This window comes from Tamandua tetradactyla, chromosome X, assembly GCF_023851605.1.
Source record: "Tamandua tetradactyla isolate mTamTet1 chromosome X, mTamTet1.pri, whole genome shotgun sequence".
NCBI lineage: Eukaryota > Metazoa > Chordata > Mammalia > Pilosa > Myrmecophagidae > Tamandua > Tamandua tetradactyla.
Window position 1 is genome coordinate 3,753,856 of NC_135353.1, and position 21,307 is coordinate 3,775,162.

The following is a 21,307-nucleotide window of genomic DNA, read 5'->3' on the forward strand; positions in this document are numbered from 1 at the left end:
CAAGCTTCAGGTAGACCTTGCTACCTGTCATAACCTGCCAACCCCCAACCAGGACCATTCCAGCCAATCCTAAAGAATACCTAGGGCAATATATAAGATTCCATAAGTGTTCCAGGCACTAGAGCAACTTTCCAGAAACCTACAACCTCCAGATGGGTCCCTGGTCCAGATAAGGCCTGAAACCTAGCCCAGCTTCTCCAGAACATCAGCTAGTTCCATCTCCCTATCCCACATTAGTGACAGACCCTCCCAATATCAAAAATGTAGAATTGCCACAGCCCAAACAACCCCAATGAGAGGTATAGAAAGATCAAAGTTGATGGTGGAATTATACATAAAAGATAGGACTTAACAAATTAATATGAATGCTGAATCATTAAATTGATATCTCTTTCAGTCTCCTGTATTTTAGAGCAGCTAGAAGTAAAAACCTAAAACTGTGAAACTGCAATCCATGCCAAAGTCTGAAATATGTTCTACAATGAATTGTGGCGCTGTGCTTTGAAATTTATAGCTTTTTTGTCTATATGTTATTGTTCACAAAAAAAGAAGGAAAAACAAGTCGATTGTGTTGATAAAAAAGTCTTTAAGCCTGCTAGCCTCCTACATTCTGAAGCAGCTAGAAGGAAAAATAGGAGAGGATTGTATGGTAGCCCATGACAAACTCTGGAATCTATTCTGTAAGCACTTTTTGAAGAGTGCTTTGAAAACTATTGCTTTTTTATTTCTTTGCTTTGTATATGTGTTATACTATACAATAAAAAAAGTTTAAAAAAATCAGTTGGCCATAAATATGAGGGTTGATTTCTGAACTTGAATTTAGTCTGTATGTCTGTTCTTGTGACAGTTCCATGCTGTTTTGTTTACTGTGGCTTTTTAATAGGTTTTAAGATTAAGTAGTATGAGTCCTCCCACTTCATTGAGTTTATTCCTATATTTCATTCTTCTAGTTGCTATTTTAAATGGAAATTTTCTTGATTTCTTTTTTATATTGTTCAACACTACTGACTTTTGAGTGTTAATCTTGTACCTCATGCCTCCCCCCACCGACTTGCTGAGTTCATTTATTAATTGTATTGGCTTTGTGTGGATTTTTCAAGATTTTCTGTATATAGGATAATGTTACCTGCAAATAGGGAAAGTTTCACTCCTTCCTTTCCAATTTGGATAACTTTTATTTTTCTTGCCCAATTGCTCTTAGCTAGAACTTCCAGCACAATGTTGAATGACAGGGTTGACAGTGGACAGCCTTGCCTTGTTCCTGGTCTTAGAGGGAAAGCTTTTGGTTTTTCACCATTGAGTATGATGTTAGCTGTGGGTTTTTCCTATATGCCCTCTTTCATGTTGAGGAAGTTTCCTTATATTCCTAGATTTCTAAGTACTTTTATTAAGAGGGTATGCACGATTTTGTCAAATGCCTTTTCTGCAACAATTGAGATGATCCTGTGTTTTCTTTCCCTGATTCTGTTAACATTATGTGTCACATTAACTGATTTTCTTATGGCGAAACACCCTGTATACCCAGGATAAATCACATTTGATTATGGTATGTAATTCTTTTACTCTGATGTTGGATCTGGCTTACTATATTCTTTTGAGGATTTGTGTGTTTACATTCTTAAGGGATATCAGTTTGTAAATTTTTTCTTGTGATATATTGACCTGGCTATGATGTTGAGGGTATTGTTAGCCTCACTGAATGAGTTAAGGATGGCTCCCTTCTCCTCATATTTTTTGAAGACTTTGATCAGGATTGATGCTAATTCTTCCAGAAATGTTTGGTAAAATTCACCTGTGAAGCAAGCCATCTGGTGCTGGACTTTTCTTTATATTTTTTTATTGGGAAAAAAAATTTTTTGGCATGGGCAGGCTCCAGGAATCAAACCCAGGTCTCTGGCATGGCAGGCGAGAAGTCTGCCACTGAGCCGCTGTTGCACCACCCTATTGGGAAATTTTTGATTACTGATTCCATCTCTTTAATAGTTATTGGTTTCTTGAGACCTTCTACTTCTTCTTGAGTTAGTGTAAGTAGTTTGTCTTTCTACATATTTGTCCATTTATGTAGGTTATCTAATTTGTTGGCATACAGTTGTTCTTAGTATCCTCTTATAAATCTTTTTATTCCCATGGGATTGAAAGTGAGGTCTGTTTCTTCCACGGGACCGGAGCGCAAAGGATATTAAGGAATGATGAGAGAGAAAGACGGGATCAGGGGGTCTGAAGCTTATTGACAACAGACTACAGACAACTTTATTCTTAACTGGTTCCTGCTTATATACTGCAGGGTTTATGTGACAAAAAGCATGCGTGCATTTCGTGAGAAAACAGAGTGCTTACTTTTCAGTGTTTACTCCCTACATACCAAAGATAGCCCTAAAGAACTTGGAGTTAAGAAAAAACAAACATTCTTTCCCTCCCAGACTGTTCTCCATTAATCAGATAATCTCCACAGTTTACTGCCACCGCCACTCTGAGGCCAGTCGCTCCCAATAAATTCTGCAGATCTTCCATTAACCCTTGCTCCTACAGAGGTCCTCTTTTTCATTTCTGATCTTAATTATTTGTGTCCTCTCTTGTTTTTTCTTTTTCAGTCTAACGAAACTTCCATTGTTGTTTACAATGAACAAACTTTTGGTTTTGTTGATTCTTTCTATTTTTTTTAAATTTTTTGTTTCATTTATCTCTGTTCCAACCTTTGTCATTCCTTTCGTTCTGCTCACTTTGTGTTTATTTTGCTCTTCTTCTTCTAGATCTTCCAGTTTGGGGCTTAAGTCTGTGATATGAAATATTTCTTAGTTTTTAATGTAATCATTTAGAGCTATAAATTTCCATCTCAGCACCAGCATTGCTGCATTCCAAGTGTTTTCATATGTCATATTTTCATTTTTAGTCACATGAAGGTATTTCCTCATTTCCCTTTATTTCTTCTTGGGCTCCTCTGTTTTTTAAAAATAGCTGTTTAAATTTCACATATTTATGAATTTTCCATTTCTCCCTCTGTTATTGATTTATTGTTCCATTCCATTGCATTTGGAGAAGATACATTGTGTGATTTCAGTATGTTTGTATTTATTAAGACTTGTTTTGTGACTCCACATATCATCTACCCTAGAGAATGATCCATGGGCATTGCTGCTTTGGGTGAAGTGTTTTACAACATATCTGTGAGGTTTACCTGATTTAGTGTACCAGTCAAGTCTTCTATTTGCTTGTTGATCTTCTGTTTAGATATTCTATCCATTTTTGAAAGTGGTGTATTGAAATTTCCTACCATTAATGTAGAACCATCTATTTCTCCCTATAATTTCGTCAATACTTGCTACACATATTTTGGGACTCTTCTTTTAGGTTCCTATGTAGTTATAATTGTTACATCTTCTTGTTGAATTGAACTTTTATCAGTATGTATTCACCTTCTTTGTCTCTTTAACTATTCTTGACTTTAAGTCTATTTTAGCTGATATGACTACAGCTACCCCACTTCTCTTTTAGTTACTATTTGCATAGTATATATGTTTTACCATCCTTTAACTTCAATTTATTTATGTCTTTTAACTTATGGTGAATTTCTTGTAGACAGCATATAGTTGGATCATGCGTTTTTTATCCATTCTGCCAATCTCGGTGTTTTTACTGGAGAGTATAATTCATTTACATTTAAAGTTACTACTGATTATGCAGGACTTTTTCTGCCATTTTTCTATTTTGTCTATGTAAGTCTTATACTTTTGTGTTCCTTAATCTTTCCATTAATTCTTATTTCTATATCTGTTTTTCTTAATATTGGAACATTTTGAGTCCCTTCTCATTTCTTTTTCTTAATGTTTTTTCATGTATGTTTTCTGTGGTTATCATGGAGTTAAAAATTTAATATCTTAAATACATAACAGTCATATGGATTTTGATTGGTTTTGATACTAATTTATCTTCAATAGCATTCACAAACACTGTCCTTATACCTATACATCCTTTTTTGCATTTTGCATTTGTTACAAATTATACCTTTGTACTTTGTACTATGTCCCAAACCATAGATTCACCATTTTACTTTTTATGATTTTCAATTTTAGCACCTGTGAGAATCAAGAAATGAAGTCATGTACAATAAATTCAATGCAGTAGCACTGGCATTTATAATTTCCCGTAGGGTTACCTTTACTCTACTTCTTTATTTCTTTAATGCCACGTAGAATCACTGTCTAGTATCTAGTATTGAAACTGGTGTCTGAAGAATTCAGTCTGAAGAATTCCCTTTAGCATTGCTTGTAGGGCAGGTCTTGTGTTATGAAACGTCCTCAGATTTTCTAAAATCTGGGAATGTTGTAATCTCTCCCTCATTTTTTAATAACCTTTTTATTGTGAAATAAAACATGTATACAAAAAATAATAAATTTCCAAGTACATATTAACATGTAGTTATAGAACAGATTTTAAAGTTTGGTATGGGTTACAGTTCCATGATTTTTCATTTCTTTCTTCTAGCTGCTCCAAGCCACTAGAGACCAGCAGAAATATCAATATAATAACTCAACAGTCATACTCATTTGTTAAAGCCTGTCTTTTCTGTTACACTCCTCTTTAAATAACATCACACACAAAGTACATCACAACAATTAGTTGTAGAGCAGATTTCAGAGTTTGGTTACAATTCCACAATTTTAGGTTTTTACTTCTAGCTGCTCTAAGATACTGGAGGTTAAAAGAAATATCAGTATGATTCAACACTCATACTTATTTGTTAAACCCTACCTTCTCTGTATAAGTCCACCATCTTCTTTCATCTTTCTCCTACTCTTTAGGGGTATTTGGACTATGCCCATTCTAACTTTTCCACTTTGGAAGGGGCTGTCGATAATATGGGATAGGGGGATGGAACTAGTTGATGTTCTGGAAGGGCTGGCACCTTTGCATGTCAGCCTCCTTTATTTTTGAAAGAAATTCTCACTTGATGTAAAATTCTTGGTAGGGAGTTGTTTTCTTTCAACACTTTTATCTTTCATACCACTGCCTGCCTGCTTCCACGATTTCTGATGATAAATTGGCACATAATCTTGTTGGGATTTCCTTGTACATAACTTGTTGCTTTTCTCTTGTAACTTTCAGAACTCTCTCCTTGCCCTTAGTATTGTACAATTTGATTACTATATGTGTGAGCATGGTATCCTTTTTGTTTATCTTTCTTGTGTTTGGTTGGGCTACTTAAATGTGCATATTCATGTCTTTCATTAAATTGGGGGACTTTTGTGCCCTTATTTTTTTTTAATATTCTTTCTTCCCTGTTCTCTCTTTCTTTTCCTTCTGGGAATCCCATAAATCATACATTGGTATACTACACTTCGTAGTGTCCCTCAGATCTTTAAGGCTCTATTCATTCTTTTCTATTATTTTTTCTTTCTGCTCCTCAGCCTGACTCATTTCAACTTTCTTGTCTTTGAGATCACAGATTCTTTCTTTTGCCACCTCAAACCTGTTGTTGAAATCATCTAGGGAATTTTTCATTTCAATTATGATGTTATTCAACTCCAGTGTCTCTGTTTGTTTCCTGTTAAGAATCTCAAAGACATCCTCACATTGTTCACTCATTGTTTCCTCATGTGCTTTCATTCTTTGTCCATGTTTTCCTTTATCTCCTTGAGCATATTGAGGATCATTTTTTAGAAGTCCAATGTCTGGTTCTCTTCACTGATGGTTTCTGGATTTTTGTCTTCTTCCTTTGGATGGGCCATCACTTCCTGTTTCTTTGTTTCTCTTGTATTCTTTTATTGCACACTGTACATTTTAATACTTTAAAGTGCTAATTTTGGGATTTAGTCCCTGAGCCTTCTGTTTTTATTTTTTTTTTTAAGTTTGTATCCAGATAGTGTTATGATAGAAGTTTTCTTGAATGCCAAGAGCTAATCAAAGCAGAGGAACCAGGGTGAAAAGCACTTTTCCCTATCTTTGCAATTTAGCTCTGCTTTGGCTGGTGGTCTCCTTCAGAAGTTACCCCTCCTCTCAGGAAAATCAGCCTGAAGCAAATGTGATGCACAGGATCTTTTCTGTCTTACCTGACCCTGTGTGGAGTACATTTTAGTACTTTAAAGATATTGCTCCTCTGTTATTTTTGATAAGAAATATTTTCTTATCCTTCTCCTTTTTCATCTATATGTAAATATCTTTTTTTCTCTGACTACTTTTATGAATTTCTCTTTATCACTGGTTTTAAGTGATTTGAAAATGATTTGCCTAAGAATACTTTTATTCATGTTTCTTTCTGAGGTTCTTTTAGCTTTTAGGATCAGTGAATTTTACACTTTTCATAAAATTTGGAAAATACTCCCCTTGAAGTTGCCCAATATCTCACTAAATGTCTATTCATTTTTTCAGTGATCTTTTTCTGTCTGTTTCATTCAGTAATGAATTCCACCTATTTTGTCCAGTATTTTAGTTGGTTTACTAGGAGTGTAACTTTTTCCTTATTACATCATATTGACCAGAAGCAGGAGTCTTATAATGCAAAGTTAAAAACTAAATTATCCATGCATTACAAACATCCCAACATTTCAAACTTATTCAAATTAAAACCAAGATCATAAGACTGTGGGACACGTATATTTGTTCACATAGACATACTTAACATACAGCTGGGAGACTACACAGCAAAATAGCAACAATGTTTCTCTCTTGAAAGTAGAAATATGAGTTATTTCTTTATTTTCTTATATATGCATTCAATATTTTCTGCCACTTCTGAAACACTTATGAATTACCTTCTTATTGATAAAATATTGTAAATATGCTTAAATGTGCTTTAGAACAACAAAAATACTGAGCAACCTCTTGCTGGATTCCATTAAGCCCCTCTGGTGTACTTACTACTTGTGTAACTAGAAACAGAAAAGTTTGGGATCCAATTAGTAAGCTATGTGGAGTTATTCAGCTTCTTTCAGACTTCCAAATATAATGGCACACAGGTAAGAATCTAGCTTGTTTTTAAAGCTCTCCCTCCAGGAATAAAAATGTATTAACATGTATTTTCAAAGGCAAAATGCTATTTTCATTAAAAACATTCTTCATGACATGATTGAATCCAACATATGAAGGACCGTATGTAGGCAACCTTGATAAGAGGAACTGCTGTGATTACATTCATTATTTTGAACAATGTCGACATCTCTGTTTTCCAAGCTTGTAATAAAAATATTATGCTATTTTTAAAATGAGTTCTTGAGTCCTTACTGCTATTCATTCCAAATAATGTCCAAAAATGCTCTTTTATTTTAAAATTCTTGATGCAGGGTTTTCATAAGAATGATCAGCATTTTCCTTCATAGGTCATTACTCAACTCATACTTTTTAAGTTGACACAGGATTATCATTCACAAAGTAAATACCATGCAAAAATAAGTAATTCATGATTTTGTTAATATTTCTTCACTACTATAACAGTTGTGTTATTGGTTAGTAGCTATATCTCATATATTTATTTTTTGTAGTCACGATTCCTCCATGCCAATATGTCATCACATACTTTCCTAACTAAGTCATTAATGGGTTTCTTCATATTGATATGATTCCATATCATTTTTGTGGCTTGGGGATTTTCTTACCACTGTATCATTTGTTCCTTGTTACTTTTCTTTTTTTGAGGAACCACACATATCCTTTTTCCTTGTGTGAGCATTTTGTCTTTATTTTTTGATCTATGGCCCTCTTTCTTCTACTCATAAATCCCTGAGTGTTACCAAATGATTTTGATCCAATTGTGTGTCTACAGATTTTCAATTATAAAACATATGCACATAATTTATTTCTTTGCAATGAAATAATCTTATGGTATTTTTATTTTCCTCTTTTCCTTTTTTTCAAATATGGGTCCACATTATCCAAAAAAAGATAAAATGGAATTAATAAAACACAAGTATCTTTCAATACCTTTTTGCCAACATCATTTTTTATTCAATCAACGTTTTGCAAACTGAAAGCTGTTCCTTATTTTTTATGGACCACTTCATTTCTTTTATGTGCAGTTGTTGGAGCTCTAAATGACCTTCTGACTCTTCCAAATTTTTAAACAATTACACCATAAGATAATAAGACATTTATTCATTTATATGATCATAATATATGTTCTGGAAGTTTTGCCTTTTCTGAAAACCCCTGTATCATATATCCCTTGCTCTATATGTATAGTTTCTATACATCATTGCTTCTCAACAACTTCAAAAAAAATTTGTGGCATCAAATATTTCAGCTTCTTTAATCTTTTCAGAGAACCATCTTTTGATTACATTGATATTATTTTTATAATTTTATTTCATTAATTTCTGCAATTATCCACATTACTCCCACCTAGTTTTCCTAAGGTTTAATTTATTTTAATTTTTATAGTTTTTTAAAGATGTGTCTTGGTTTGCCAGAGCTGCTATCACAAACAGCACATACTGGTTTTGACATAAGCCACAAGAATTTACTGGTTCACAGTTCTGAGACTAGAAGGAGACTGAAATCAAGATATTGCCAAGGCTTGCTCTTTCTCCAAATACTGTGGCATTCTGGGTTGGTTGTCGGTAATCCTGGTGGTTCCTTGTCTTGCTCATCTGCTGTGAGTAGCATGGTGATGTCCTCTATCACTTTTGGTACTTTCAAATTCTTTTTATAAGGCCTCCAATAATCTGGATTAAGGCCCACCCTGGTTCAGTTCACTCTGCTTTAACTAAAAATGATATCTCCGAAAGGCCTTATTTACAATAGATTTACATCCACGAGAATGCAGGTTAAGATTAAGAACATATATAAATTGGGGTATGTAATTCAACATGTCATGATGTTATTATTAGATTATTTTTCTTTCTAATATAGGCAATTAATTATATAATTAGATTATTATTTGATTATTTTTTCTTTCTAATATAAGCATTTAATTATATAAATTTCACTTTAAGCATAGATGTACCTGAGTCCCACAAATTCTGATATATTGTATTTTTATTTTCTTTAAGTTCAAAATGTTTTGTAGTTTCCCTTAACAATTTCTTTTGATACAAAAGTTAGTACAAATGTGTTGTATAGTTTCCAAATATTTATTTGGATTTTTTGCTAATATCTCTTTTGTTGTATTGTTTAGTTAATTTCCATTATGGGTAGAGAATATATTTTGTATGATTTCAATTCTTTAAAAACTTTTAAGGGGTGTTTTATGTTCTCTCATGGTAAATATTCCATGTGTACTTGAAAGTAACATAAATTCTGTACTGTAATTCATCTAAGTTCTTGAGTTTATGTACGTAAGTTTGTTCCTGGTATTTCCTTTCTGTCCTAACGAGTGCAGTATCTGTAGCAATATGCCCTGTTTAATTTCGGATATTGGTAATTTGTGCCTTCTTTCTTTTTTACTTTGCCCATCTAGAGTTTTATCAATTTTATTGAACTTTTCAAATAACCAGCTTTCAGTTTCCTTGGTTTTCTCTATTGATGTTCTGATTTTAATTTCATTGATTTCTACTCTTACCTTTTACTTACATTCTTCAACCTTGAATTAATTTTTTCTTCCTTTACTAGTTAATTAAGGTGGAGGTTCAGATTATTGAATTGAGATTTGTGGTGTTTTGAAGCTGTATATATTCCAGAAAAACATTTCCTTAGATCTAATCCATTCCTGTGGGTGTAAAGCCATTGGAAGTAGGATCTATTGATGAGGTTACCTCAGTTAAGGTGTGGCTCACCTCATCAGAATGGGACTTAATCCTACTACTGGAGTCTTTTGTAAATGGAATGAATACAGGAGAGAGAGAGAGAGAGAGAGAGAGAGAGAGAGAAGACCTTGGAATCAAGAACCTGAAATGGAAGATGGAAGAGAAGGAACAGACCAAGAGATGCTACCATGTGGTAGAAGAGCCAAGGGTTGTCGGCAGCTGCTCTTTGGGATGAAAGCGTCATCTTGATGATAACTTGATTTGGACATTTTCTCAGCCTTAAAACTGCCAGTTAATAAATTCCCATTGATCAAGCCAACCCATTTTATTGTATCTGCTTTAAGCAACCTAGAAAATTAAAATAAGATCTTTCTTCCTTCACAATCAAAACATTAATTGTACTGAAAACATGCTACATGCTTCTTTTTTTCTCTCATGCTTAGTATTCCCAGATCTTCCTTGTTGATTCTTTGTTTTGTTTTTGTTATTGTCTTTCACTAATTTTGTAAAAATATTGGCCATCATCTCTTGAAATACACCTAACAATACATTTTGGTGACCATATGTACACATAGGTGTTAGGTGTATGCTAAGGAGAGCAATTACTATTTTAGATATTTCACATTTTGTAGGTGATAAACAGTTTTCCAAAGTGGTCACAGTAATTTGTATCTGTACCAGCAATTTGAGAACTAGAACTCCTTTTGTTTCACGCCCTTGCTAACATGCACTATTGGCAATTTTAACGTAAATTTCTTATTGAAGTAGCGCACGCACATAGAACAGGGCACAACATTGAAGTGTGTGATTTGATGCATTTTCAGAAAGTGAGCAGAACCCTTGAACCGCTGGGCAGATCAAGGCGTAGGTGATTATCACCTCGGAAGCCTCCCTCATGTTCCATCACACTCATTAAATCCCAGCCATAACCACCATTCTGACTTCTATCACCATAAATGGGTTGTGCTTGCTTTTTCCTTAAAATTCAACTTTGCTGAGCAATAATTCACATTCAATAAAAGTCACCCATTTTCTGTGTACAGTTCAACGAATTTTGGCAAATGTATGCACCCTTGTACCACTCCCAAGAGCAGGATGTAAAACATTTCTGTTACCCTCACCTCCCTTTGCAGTCAGGCTGCCCCCATCTCTGGCCCCAGGCAGCTCCTTACCTGCTTTCCCTTACTCTGGATTGGTTTTCCCTTTTCTAGAATCCCATATAAATGAAATCATGCAGTTTATGGTTTAGTACTATTATTCATTTTTTTAACATGAAAATTTCTGCACCTATCTTAAAACAATTTCTGGTATATTTTGTATTCATTTCTCCAAATATTGTGAATAGTGCTCCACTCTTCCCAAGTTGTTTTACCCTCCCACCAGTGTTGTTTGAATTTTAATTTTACTTTACAGCCTTATCAACAGTTGTTTTTTGACAAATACTTTAATCTCATCCATTGTGGTAGGTAGTTCATCTTGTCAGAGAGAAGAAATCCCCTCTCTCACATGTTTAGATTTTGTCCAGGTTTTGCCAATGCTGCCAGCACTGGGTTACATACAGCTTGAGGACTACAGCTTGCCTTATGCTAAGGCCCTCAGAAAAATAAGAGCATTTCCTCCACTCTCTGTATTCTGCAGGCATCATCTTTTCCAAACCCTTGAACCAGTCTTTGCATAGAGCTCTTTCTGTCCACATTTCATTTGCAATTCTCTAATTTGGACTGCCTTTGAATCCAGGCTGGGAGATACAGTTATAGTTTCCTTCCTTAATCATCATGCTACCATTTTCTTTTTTAAAAAATAAATAAACTTTTAATTTTAAACAGTTTTAGATTTACATAAAAGTTGTGAACATTGTTCAGAGTTCCCATATGCCTCAACCCAGTTCCCCCTGTTAGTATGGTACATGTGTCCCAAATAAGCCAATATTTTTTAGCTTGTACTTAATTTCCTTTTTCTATTCCATGATCCCACCAAGAACAACACATTACATTTAGTTGTCGTGTCTTCTTAGGTTCCTTTTGGCTATAACAATATTTTGACTTTCCTTTTTTTATGACCTTGACAAGTTTGAGGAGTACTGATAAGGTATTTCGCAAAATGTCCCTTATTTGATATTTGTGTGAAGTTTTTTCTCATGATTAGATTGGAGTTAGGAGTTCTGGAGAGGAAAAACAAAGAGGTGAAATGTCATTCTCATCACATTATATCAAGGGTCCATGTTATCATCATGACTAATGTTGTCGATATTAACCTTGATCATCTGGCAGTTGGAGTCTGATAACAGATTGAAATGTGATCTACAGAAACGAAGAGCCTCACTTATAAAATTCTTGGTCAGCTTTTTTCCTCTTTCTTTCAGCAATTTACAGATATCTCTCATTTGTCTTATGCTGTGTGAAAAAAAACAATCTGACAAGGTCACATACTGTTTGAAGATCTGCTGTAAATATTTGTTTCACTACATGAAATATTTTTCATTCTTATTACCTCAAAATTTTACCTTTATCTTATTTTCCCAGCACTTTGGGTATTGTGTACCCTTTTTTTCTAGGGTCCTTTGTTTTTTTGTCTTTCATTAATTTTGAAAAATTCTTGGCCATCATCTCTTCAGATATATCTTCTATCATAATCTCTTCTCTCTCAGCCTCTCCCTCTCTCCCTCTCTTGCTCTCTTTCTCTCTCTCCTCTTTCTCAGACTCCAATATCACTCACTGAAGACCATTTCTTATTGTCCCACCTATCTTGGATGTTGTATTCTGTTTTTCTTTTTTTTCCTTCCTTTGCATTTCCTGTTGAATTATTTCTATTTACTTATTTCAAATATATTCTGTATTTCCTCTACTGTTTACAGTGTTTGAAATCCTATTGACAGATACCATATTTTAATTTTAGCATTTCAACTTTATTATTTCTTCTAGTTTATATCTCTCTGATGAAATTGTCCATGTTTTCTTGCAAAATATCCAACTTTTCCACTAGAATCTTTAAAGTATCAATCACATAGTTTTTAAAAATTTTCTCACATAGCTGACTTGTAGTCACTCTGAGTCCTAGTTCTATAGAATGGGATACTATGAAGCAATGAAAAGGAAAAGATTACTTATGCACCAACATGGATGTGTCTCAGAGACAGTATGATGGCCTTCCACTTGACCAAGATATTTGTTTAAGATGCTCCAGAATACCGTTACCACAGAGAATCTTTGAGCAACTTGCCAAAACTGGCAGAGCCATCTTTCTTAAAACTCCAGAAAACAGTTAAAGGATTGCAGTAACTAGGAGAGTGACTAATCAAGAAATTTATTTTAGCAATGTTTTTTAGTTTTCCAAGTACAAGTCCTTCATATTCTTGGTTAAATTTATTCTTAAATATTTGATACTATTAGTTGCTATTGTAAATGGAATTTTTCTGGATTTTCTCTTTAGATTGTTTGTTACTAATATATAGAAACACTATTGATTTTTGGGTGTCAATCTTGTAGCCTGCGACTTTTCTGTACTCATTTATTAGCTCTAGTAGCTTTGCCATAGATTTTTTTGGATTTTCAACATATAGTATCACATCATCTGGAAACAGTAAAAGTTTTACTGCTTCCTTTCCAATTTGGATGCCTTCTATTTCTTTTCCTCATCTAAATGCTCTGGCTAGAACTTTCATACAATGTTGAATAACAGCGGTGACAGTAGGCAGGCTTGTCTTGTTCCTCATCTTAGAGGGAAAGCTTTCACTCTCTCACCATTGAGTGTGATGTTAGCTGTAGGATTTTCATACCATGTGGAGGAAATTTCCTTCTGTTCCTAGTTTTCGTGAATGGTGCTGGATTTTGTCAAAAGAATTTTCTGCAACAATTGAGATTTATCATTTATTTTCTTTCCTTTATTCTATCAATGTGATGTATTTTAGTTTTCTAGGCTGCCCAAACTAATACCGTGAAATGAGTTGGCTTTAACAATGGGAATTCATTTTTAAATGCTCAGGGTTTTGAGGCCAGAAAAATGTGAAAATCAGGGTGATGCTTCCTCCCAGAAGCTTGGCTACCAGTGATCCTTGGCTCCTCTGTTACATGGCGAGGCACTTGGTGACATGACATGGCACATGGCAAGGCACATGCCAGAACCTTTCTTCTCTGGGTTTCATTGATTTCAGTTTCTTGCCTCCTTGGCTTTTATTCTGTCTGTCTGAGTTTATTCTCTATAAGGGACTCCAATAATAGGATCAAGACCCTTCCTGACTGAGATGGGCTGCACCTTAACTGAAATAAGCTCATCAAAAGGTGCTGCTTGCAGTGAGTTCACACCCACAGGAATGGATTAACGTTAAGAACATGTTTTTCTGTGGCACATACAGTTTCAAAACACCACATGGCTTAGAACACTAACTGACTATTTTGTGTTGAACCACCCTTGCATACTTGGGATAAATCCCACTTGACCATGGTGCATAATTCTTTTATTGTGCTATTAGATTCTGTTTTCTAGTATTTTGTTGAGAATTTTCTATATTAAAAAGGGGTATTGGTTTTTTAATTTATTTTCTTCAGGTATCTTTATCTTGCTTTGTTTTTAGGGGGATGTTGACCTCATAGAATGAGGTAGGAAGTATTCTCTTTTCTTCAATTACTTTGGAGAGTTCGAGTAGGATTGGTGCTCCTTCTTCTTGGAATGTTTGGTAAAACTCACCAGAACAGCCATCTAGACCTGGGCTTTTCTTTGTTGGGAATAGTTTTTTCACTGATTAATTCTCTTTATTTGCTGTTAGTCTGTTGAACTCTATTTCTTCTTGAGCCAGTGTAGGGGTTTTTAGGAATTTGCCCATTTCTCTAGGTTATCTAATTTGTTGGCATATAGTTGATCACAGTATCTTTTTATAATCCTTTTTATTTCTGTGGGGTCAGTAGTAACATCCTCCATTTCATTTCTGATTTCAGTTATTTGCTTCCTCTCTTTTTTCCTTTGTCAGTATAGCTAAAGAGATTTGTCAATTTTATTAATTTTTTCAAAGAACCAACTTTTGGTTTTGTTGATTCTTGTTTTTAATTCTTGTTGGCATTTATCTCTGCTCTAATATTTGTTATTTCCTTCTTTCTGCTCACTTTGGGTTTAGTTTGCTTTTCTTTTTCTATATTCTCCAGTTGTGAGAATAGGGCTCTGATCTGTAATCTTTCTCTTTTTTTAAATTGAGCACTTAGAGCTACAAATTTCCTTCTCAACACTGCTTTTGATGCATCCCATTTGTTGTTCTATGCTGTGTGTTCATTTTAATTCACTTCAAGATGTTTCTTAATTTATCTTGTGATTTCCTTTTTGACCCATAGGTTGTTGTTTAATTTTCACATATTTGTGGATTATCCATTTTTTTCTGTTATTCATTTCTAAATTTGTTCCATTATGGTCAAAGAAGATACAGTGTATGATTTCAACATCATATCTGTTGTTTTAAGGAGCCAAGTTTGTGGTATTTTGTTATAGGGCCCATAGGAAACTACTATTTGAAAGTAATGTACTGCTTTTTTGTTCAATCTGTCTGCCTTTAAGATTTTCTCTTTGGATTTGATCAGCAACTGTTTTAATATGATATGCTTAGGACAGATTTCTTTCTTTACCTCCTGCCTGTATTCATGGAGCTTCTTGAATCTGTGGCTTAATGTCATTGGTCATTATAAGAAAGTTGTTAGCTATTATTTTTTGGGGGGTGGGGCAGCGTGCATGGTCTGGGAATTGAACCCGAGTCTCCCGCATGGAAGGGAAGCATGCTATTATCTTTTAATTTTGCATCTGCTCCATGTTGTCTTCACCTCCTCCTAGGACTGCAGTTAACAATATATTTTATCTTCCAGTTGTATCCTCTATGTCTCTCACCCTCCCTTGTGTATCTTCATGTTTTTTTTTCTCTCTGTGCTTTATTCTGGATATTTTCTCCTGACCTATCTTCCAGTTTACTACTTTTGTCTTCTGCTGTGACAAATCTGCTATTACATCTATCCATCTGTTTTTACTATAAGTAATTGAATTTTTCAACTTTAGCATTTTTATTGTGTTGTTTTTCATAATTCAAAGTCCCCTGATAAAACTCTAAATCTTTTGTTTTATCTCTGTGAACATATTAAACATGATTATTTTAATCTGTGACTAATAATTCCTAAAGCTGAAGCTCTCTGTGTCTTTTGCAATAGTCCTTTCATATTCATATTTTGTTATTGCTATCTTATCATTTCATGTGCATAAATATATATAAATTATGCTAGTATTGCATTTTCAAATTAATTATTTGAAAAATATTGCCTAAAAAAATTGTCTTTGTTGCTATATTCCTCCAGGGAAGATATATATATGCTTTTGCCAGGCAACAAAATATGCTAGTAATCTGGTATCGTCTCATTTTCAATATCAGGAGTATTCAAAGCTTGACTGTAGTCCATGTTAAGGCCAGAATATTACTAGTACATGTTTGCTCTTAGAATGAGGCTCTTTGAGAAAATGAGAATGAACTGGGTCCACAATATCTTCACTGGGAAGGACTGGGGTTCTCATTCTTACTCTTCTCAGGCAAACAAGCCTGTCTACAGGTTAGCCTGTCTCTTGAATCTCTTCCTTGTTGCCTTTCATTGTAACATACAGTTTTTGAGGGCACCCCTAAGCTTAACTTTCTCCAAACTCTTTTGCAAATAAAGTCAGTTCTTTGGGAAGAGATTAGGAGTTATCTATTTTATGGCCTCCTCCTCCCTTCCTGATCCTGCCAGTCAAAATCTCTTAGCCAGTACCCTGGAACAGGAGGTGGGAACAATTTAAGCTTTCTTCTGAATGACATCCCTGCTCTAAGAGCCAAACTTTTGGTGGGATAGGCAGCAGTCTGGGCTTCTCTCAGCTTGCCCCTCCTGGCATGGACCCACCATCTCATGAGTCTGGGAAAGAGTGGTAACCAGGGCCCCAGTACTGTCAGTGTGCCACAACCAAGAAATTGCTTCTGTTCTTCAAGCAGAGCTGGGAGGAAGAAGGGAGCCCCACATCTCAACTGCACTCGCCTGGCACCATGCAGCTGAGGATAGAATGAGAAATGCTGACTCCTACTCCTTTAGTGAATAAAGTCCTCTGTCTGGGTCCTTTGTGGAGAGGAGCCCTGTTTTCTTGGCTGCAGCAGTCTAGAGTAGAGTCTTGCCTTTCTGAGATAGGAAGATGGACAGTGTTCTAGTTTGCTAGCTGCCAGAATGCAATATGCCAGAAACAGAATGGCTTTTAAAAAGGGGAATTTAATAAGTTGCTAGTTTACAGTTCTAACGCCAAGAAAATGTCCCAGTTAAAGCAAGTCTATAGAAATGTCCCATCAGAGGTATCCAGGGAAAGATACCTTGGTTCAAGAAGGCCGATGAAATTCAGGATTTCTCTTTCAAATGGAAGGGCACATGGTGAACATGGCCTCATCTGCTAGCTTTCTCTCCTGGCTTCCGGTTTCATGAAGCTCCCTGGGAGGCATTTTCCTTCTTCATCTCCAAAGGTTGCTGGCTCGTAGATTCTTCTTCGTGGTGCTGTAGCATTCTCTGCTCTCTCTGAATCTCTTTCTCCAAAATGTTTCCTGTTTCATAGGTCTCCAGTAAACCAATCAAGACCCACCCAAATGGATGGAGACATGTCATCACCTAATCCAGTTTAACAACCACTCTTGACTAAATCACACCATCCAGGGAGACAATCCGATTGCAGTTTCAAACATTCAGTATTGAATAGGGATTATTCTACCTTTATGAAATGGGATTTTGATTAAAACATGGATTTTCTAGGGGGCATACTTATTTTCAAATCAGCACAGAGGGAGTGAGAGGTTTTGGTTAAAATACCATGGGCTTTTGTCTTATCAAATTTTCATAGATTTTCTTGGATAAGTTTTGCTCCATTTCCTTTTTGCCCTTAGTAGAGATGGGGTAGAGTGTAGAGTTGATGCTTAACTTTTCACAATTTCTATTTAGGTTGATTGTAAAAGTTTGGAAATGGATGATGGTGATGGTAGCACAATATTGTGAGTGTATTTCACAGCACTGAGTTATATATGTGAATGTGGTTAAAAGAAGAAATTTTATCCCATACATTTTACTAGAATAAAATGAAAAGATAAAATATAAGACTATAAAACACAGTGAACGTTATTGTAGATGATGGACTATAGTTAATGATACAAGTAAAAGAGCATTCTTTCATAAATTAAATATAACGAACATAGACACTAATACAAGATATTAATAATAAGATAGCATATGGGAAAATACACCTAATGTAAACTATGGACTACAGTTAATAGCACTATTTTAATATTTTCATCAGTTGTAAAAAAAGGTACCACAATAATACAAAGTGTCAACAATGGGAGTGGGGTATACAAATACAGGGATGATACATTTTACATGATTTTTCTGTAAGCTTCCAACTTCTTTTATTTAAAAAAATCAATAATAATAGAACATATTTCACAGGCCTGTGCATTGGGTGTTTTAAATAACATAATCTGTTTAAATTGCTACATGCAATGCCATAAATGCTGGCTACAGTTGTTAAAAAATAGTACAGTTATAAAAAGTCTTATCATAGATTGTAGCAAATGTTCCACACCAATGCAAGATGTTGGGGATGGCCTGGTGTGTAGGAATCCTGTATTTTATGCTTGATCTGTAAGCTTACAACTTATTTCATTACAAAAAAATCCTACAGACTTTTGCTTTTATTACCAAATTTCCATAAATGTTCTTGAATAGTTTTTTCTTCATTTGGTGTTTGCCCTTAGGACAATTTCCAGAGGCTTTAAGTGGTTTGTTTTTATTAATAGTTTTCACAAGTTTCAATGGGGGTGAAGTAAGTGTGGCTCCTTATACTGTTGTGTCAGAAGTTGAACTCCTTCACTTTTTTTTTTTACCTTTTAATTATAGTACCACACATACAACTCAAAATTTTCCATTTTAGCCACTTTCAAGTATACAATTCAGTAGTATTAATTACACTGATAATATGCTACCATCACCATCACCCATGACCTAAACCTTTTCATCACTCTGAACAAAAATGATGTCCCCATTAAACAACGAATCTCCATTGTCCCTCCACCCTCTGGTCCCCGGCAACCTTTAATCTACATTCTGTCTATATGAATTTGTTTATTCTAGGTATTCCACAAAAGTGAAATCATTGTCCATTTCTGTCTGGTTCATATCAAGATGAAGTTTCCATTTTATGCTTTGATTTGCAATCATTCTCCTATAGATGACCTTTAGGTTGCTTCCAGGCTTTTGCCACTGCAAAAGGTATTATGGTATTGCAGTAACCCCTATCCCTATACATGTGTCCTTATATCTTAGGGAATTTTATATTAGTAGAAACAATTTAAAGATGCACAATCAGTGTACTAAGGCATATGTGTGCATTGTCAATCAGTCAACTTTTGTTTTGAAATCAACATGACATCAAATGCCCTCTCTGATTTGGCATCCAGTTTTTTTTTAAAAGGTATCTTTTATCCAATATCTTATTTCCACTACTCTTGGTCCAAATTTTCATTAGAGCAATTATAGGTTTATACAAAAATCATACAGTAAATACCCATAGACACCCCCCACTTTTTAGTTTCCTTTGCTACTCAAGCAAGTAACTTGCTAAGGGTTGGCTTAAACAACAGGAATTTATCTGCTTATGGTTTTGAGGCTAAGAGAAATTTCAAATTGAGGTGTAATCAAGGCAATGCTTTCTTCCTGAAGTGACATTCTGGGTCTGGCTGTTGGTGATCCTTGGTTCTGAGCTCCACTGTCACAAGGCAATGCACATGGCAACCTCTCCTGGCCTCTCCCTTCTCTTCTTGATTGCATTGATGCTCAGCTTCTGGCTGCTCCCTGTGGCTTTCTATATATCTGGGTTTCATTCTCTTATAAAGGACTCTAGTAATAGGATTAATTCCCATGTTGGGCCATGCCTTAATTGAAGTAACCTCATCAAAATGTCCTACTTACAACTGCTTCACACCCACAGGAATGGATTAAGTTTAAGATGTTTTTCTGGAGTATATACACCTCAAACCACCACACCCTTTACATACAGCTTTACTTACTATTAACATTTTTTGTATTAGTGTGGTACCTTTGTTAGAATTTATTAAAAACATTATATTTATTATATTATATCATATCACATCACATCACATCATACCACACCACAGCACATCACATCATATCAATAAATTATAGTCCTTAGTTTAAACTTGGGTTCACTTTTTGCATTTTACACTCCTATTGGTTTTTTTTAAACATTTTTATCCTGGTAACATATATGCAACCTAAAATTTCTCATTTTGACCACTTTCAAGTGTTCAATTCAGTGATGTTAATTGCCTTCACAGTGTTGCACCACTGTTACCACCATCGGTTACATTCATTTTGATAGTTGAATAATATTCTATTGTATTTACTACATTTTGTTTATCCATTCTTCCATTGATGGACATTTGGGTTACTCCCATCTTTTGGCAATTGTGAATAATGCTGATATGACTATTGGTGTGAAAATATCTGTTCAAATCCCTAATTTCATTTCTTTGGGGTATATGCCTGGAAGTGGGATTACCAGGTCATAAGGTAATTCTTTACTTAACTGTTTGAGGAACTGCCAAACTGTTTTTCCTCAATGGTCACACTCTTTTACATTCCTACCAACAATGTGCAAAGACTCCTATTTCTCCACACCCTCACTGACACTTTTTATTTTCCTTTTTAAATATATCCATTCTAGTGATTATGAAATGTATCCCATTATAGTATTGATTCACATTTCCTTAATGGCAGAGATGTTGGTCATGTGTTCATGTGCCTATTGGTCATTTGCATATCTTCTCTGGAGAAATGTTATATCTTTTTCCTAATTTTTAAAATTAAATTTTTTGTCCTTTTGTTGTGAGTTATATCAACTCTTTATATATTGTGGACATTAAATCTTTATCAGACATAAAGTCTGAAATTATTTTCACCAGTTTTTTATTTGTCTTTTCATAAAATTTTTAGAAGAAAAATATTGGAAAACCTTCCTGACCTTGGATTTTCCAGTTGTTTCCTAGATATGATACCAAAAGCATGAGCAACAAAAGAACAAAATCAATAACATGGATGTTACATAATTTAAAAACTTCTGTACATTAAAGGGCATTAACAAGAAATTGAAAATACAATCGCCTTCACTTTTTTTTTTTGCATAGGCAGGTACCGGGAAAATTGAACCCGGGTCTCTGGCATGGCAGATGAGAACTCTGTCTGCTGAGCAACTGTGGCCCACCCTCTCCTTCACTTTTCAATTGGCAACATTTTGCAGAATCTTGAGGTTAGTATCTTGCATCACTCTTCTCCAAAGCTGTCATGCATGGACACTTTTCCATCTATGAACTTCTGACCAAAAGTCTCCTTTTAACTGGGCTACCACCTAAATAAAGTGTTGGCCTCTTCTCTTACTATCTCTTGGATTGGAAGCTAATCAAGGATAGAAATAGGACATATCATTTTCCTCATGAAGGTCTGTAATTTTCTGGCATTACATTAACCCTGGTAGGCTGAATTTGAATTTTGACTGCCTTGTACCTGGGTGATAACATTTCCCTTACTGATAGTCAAATA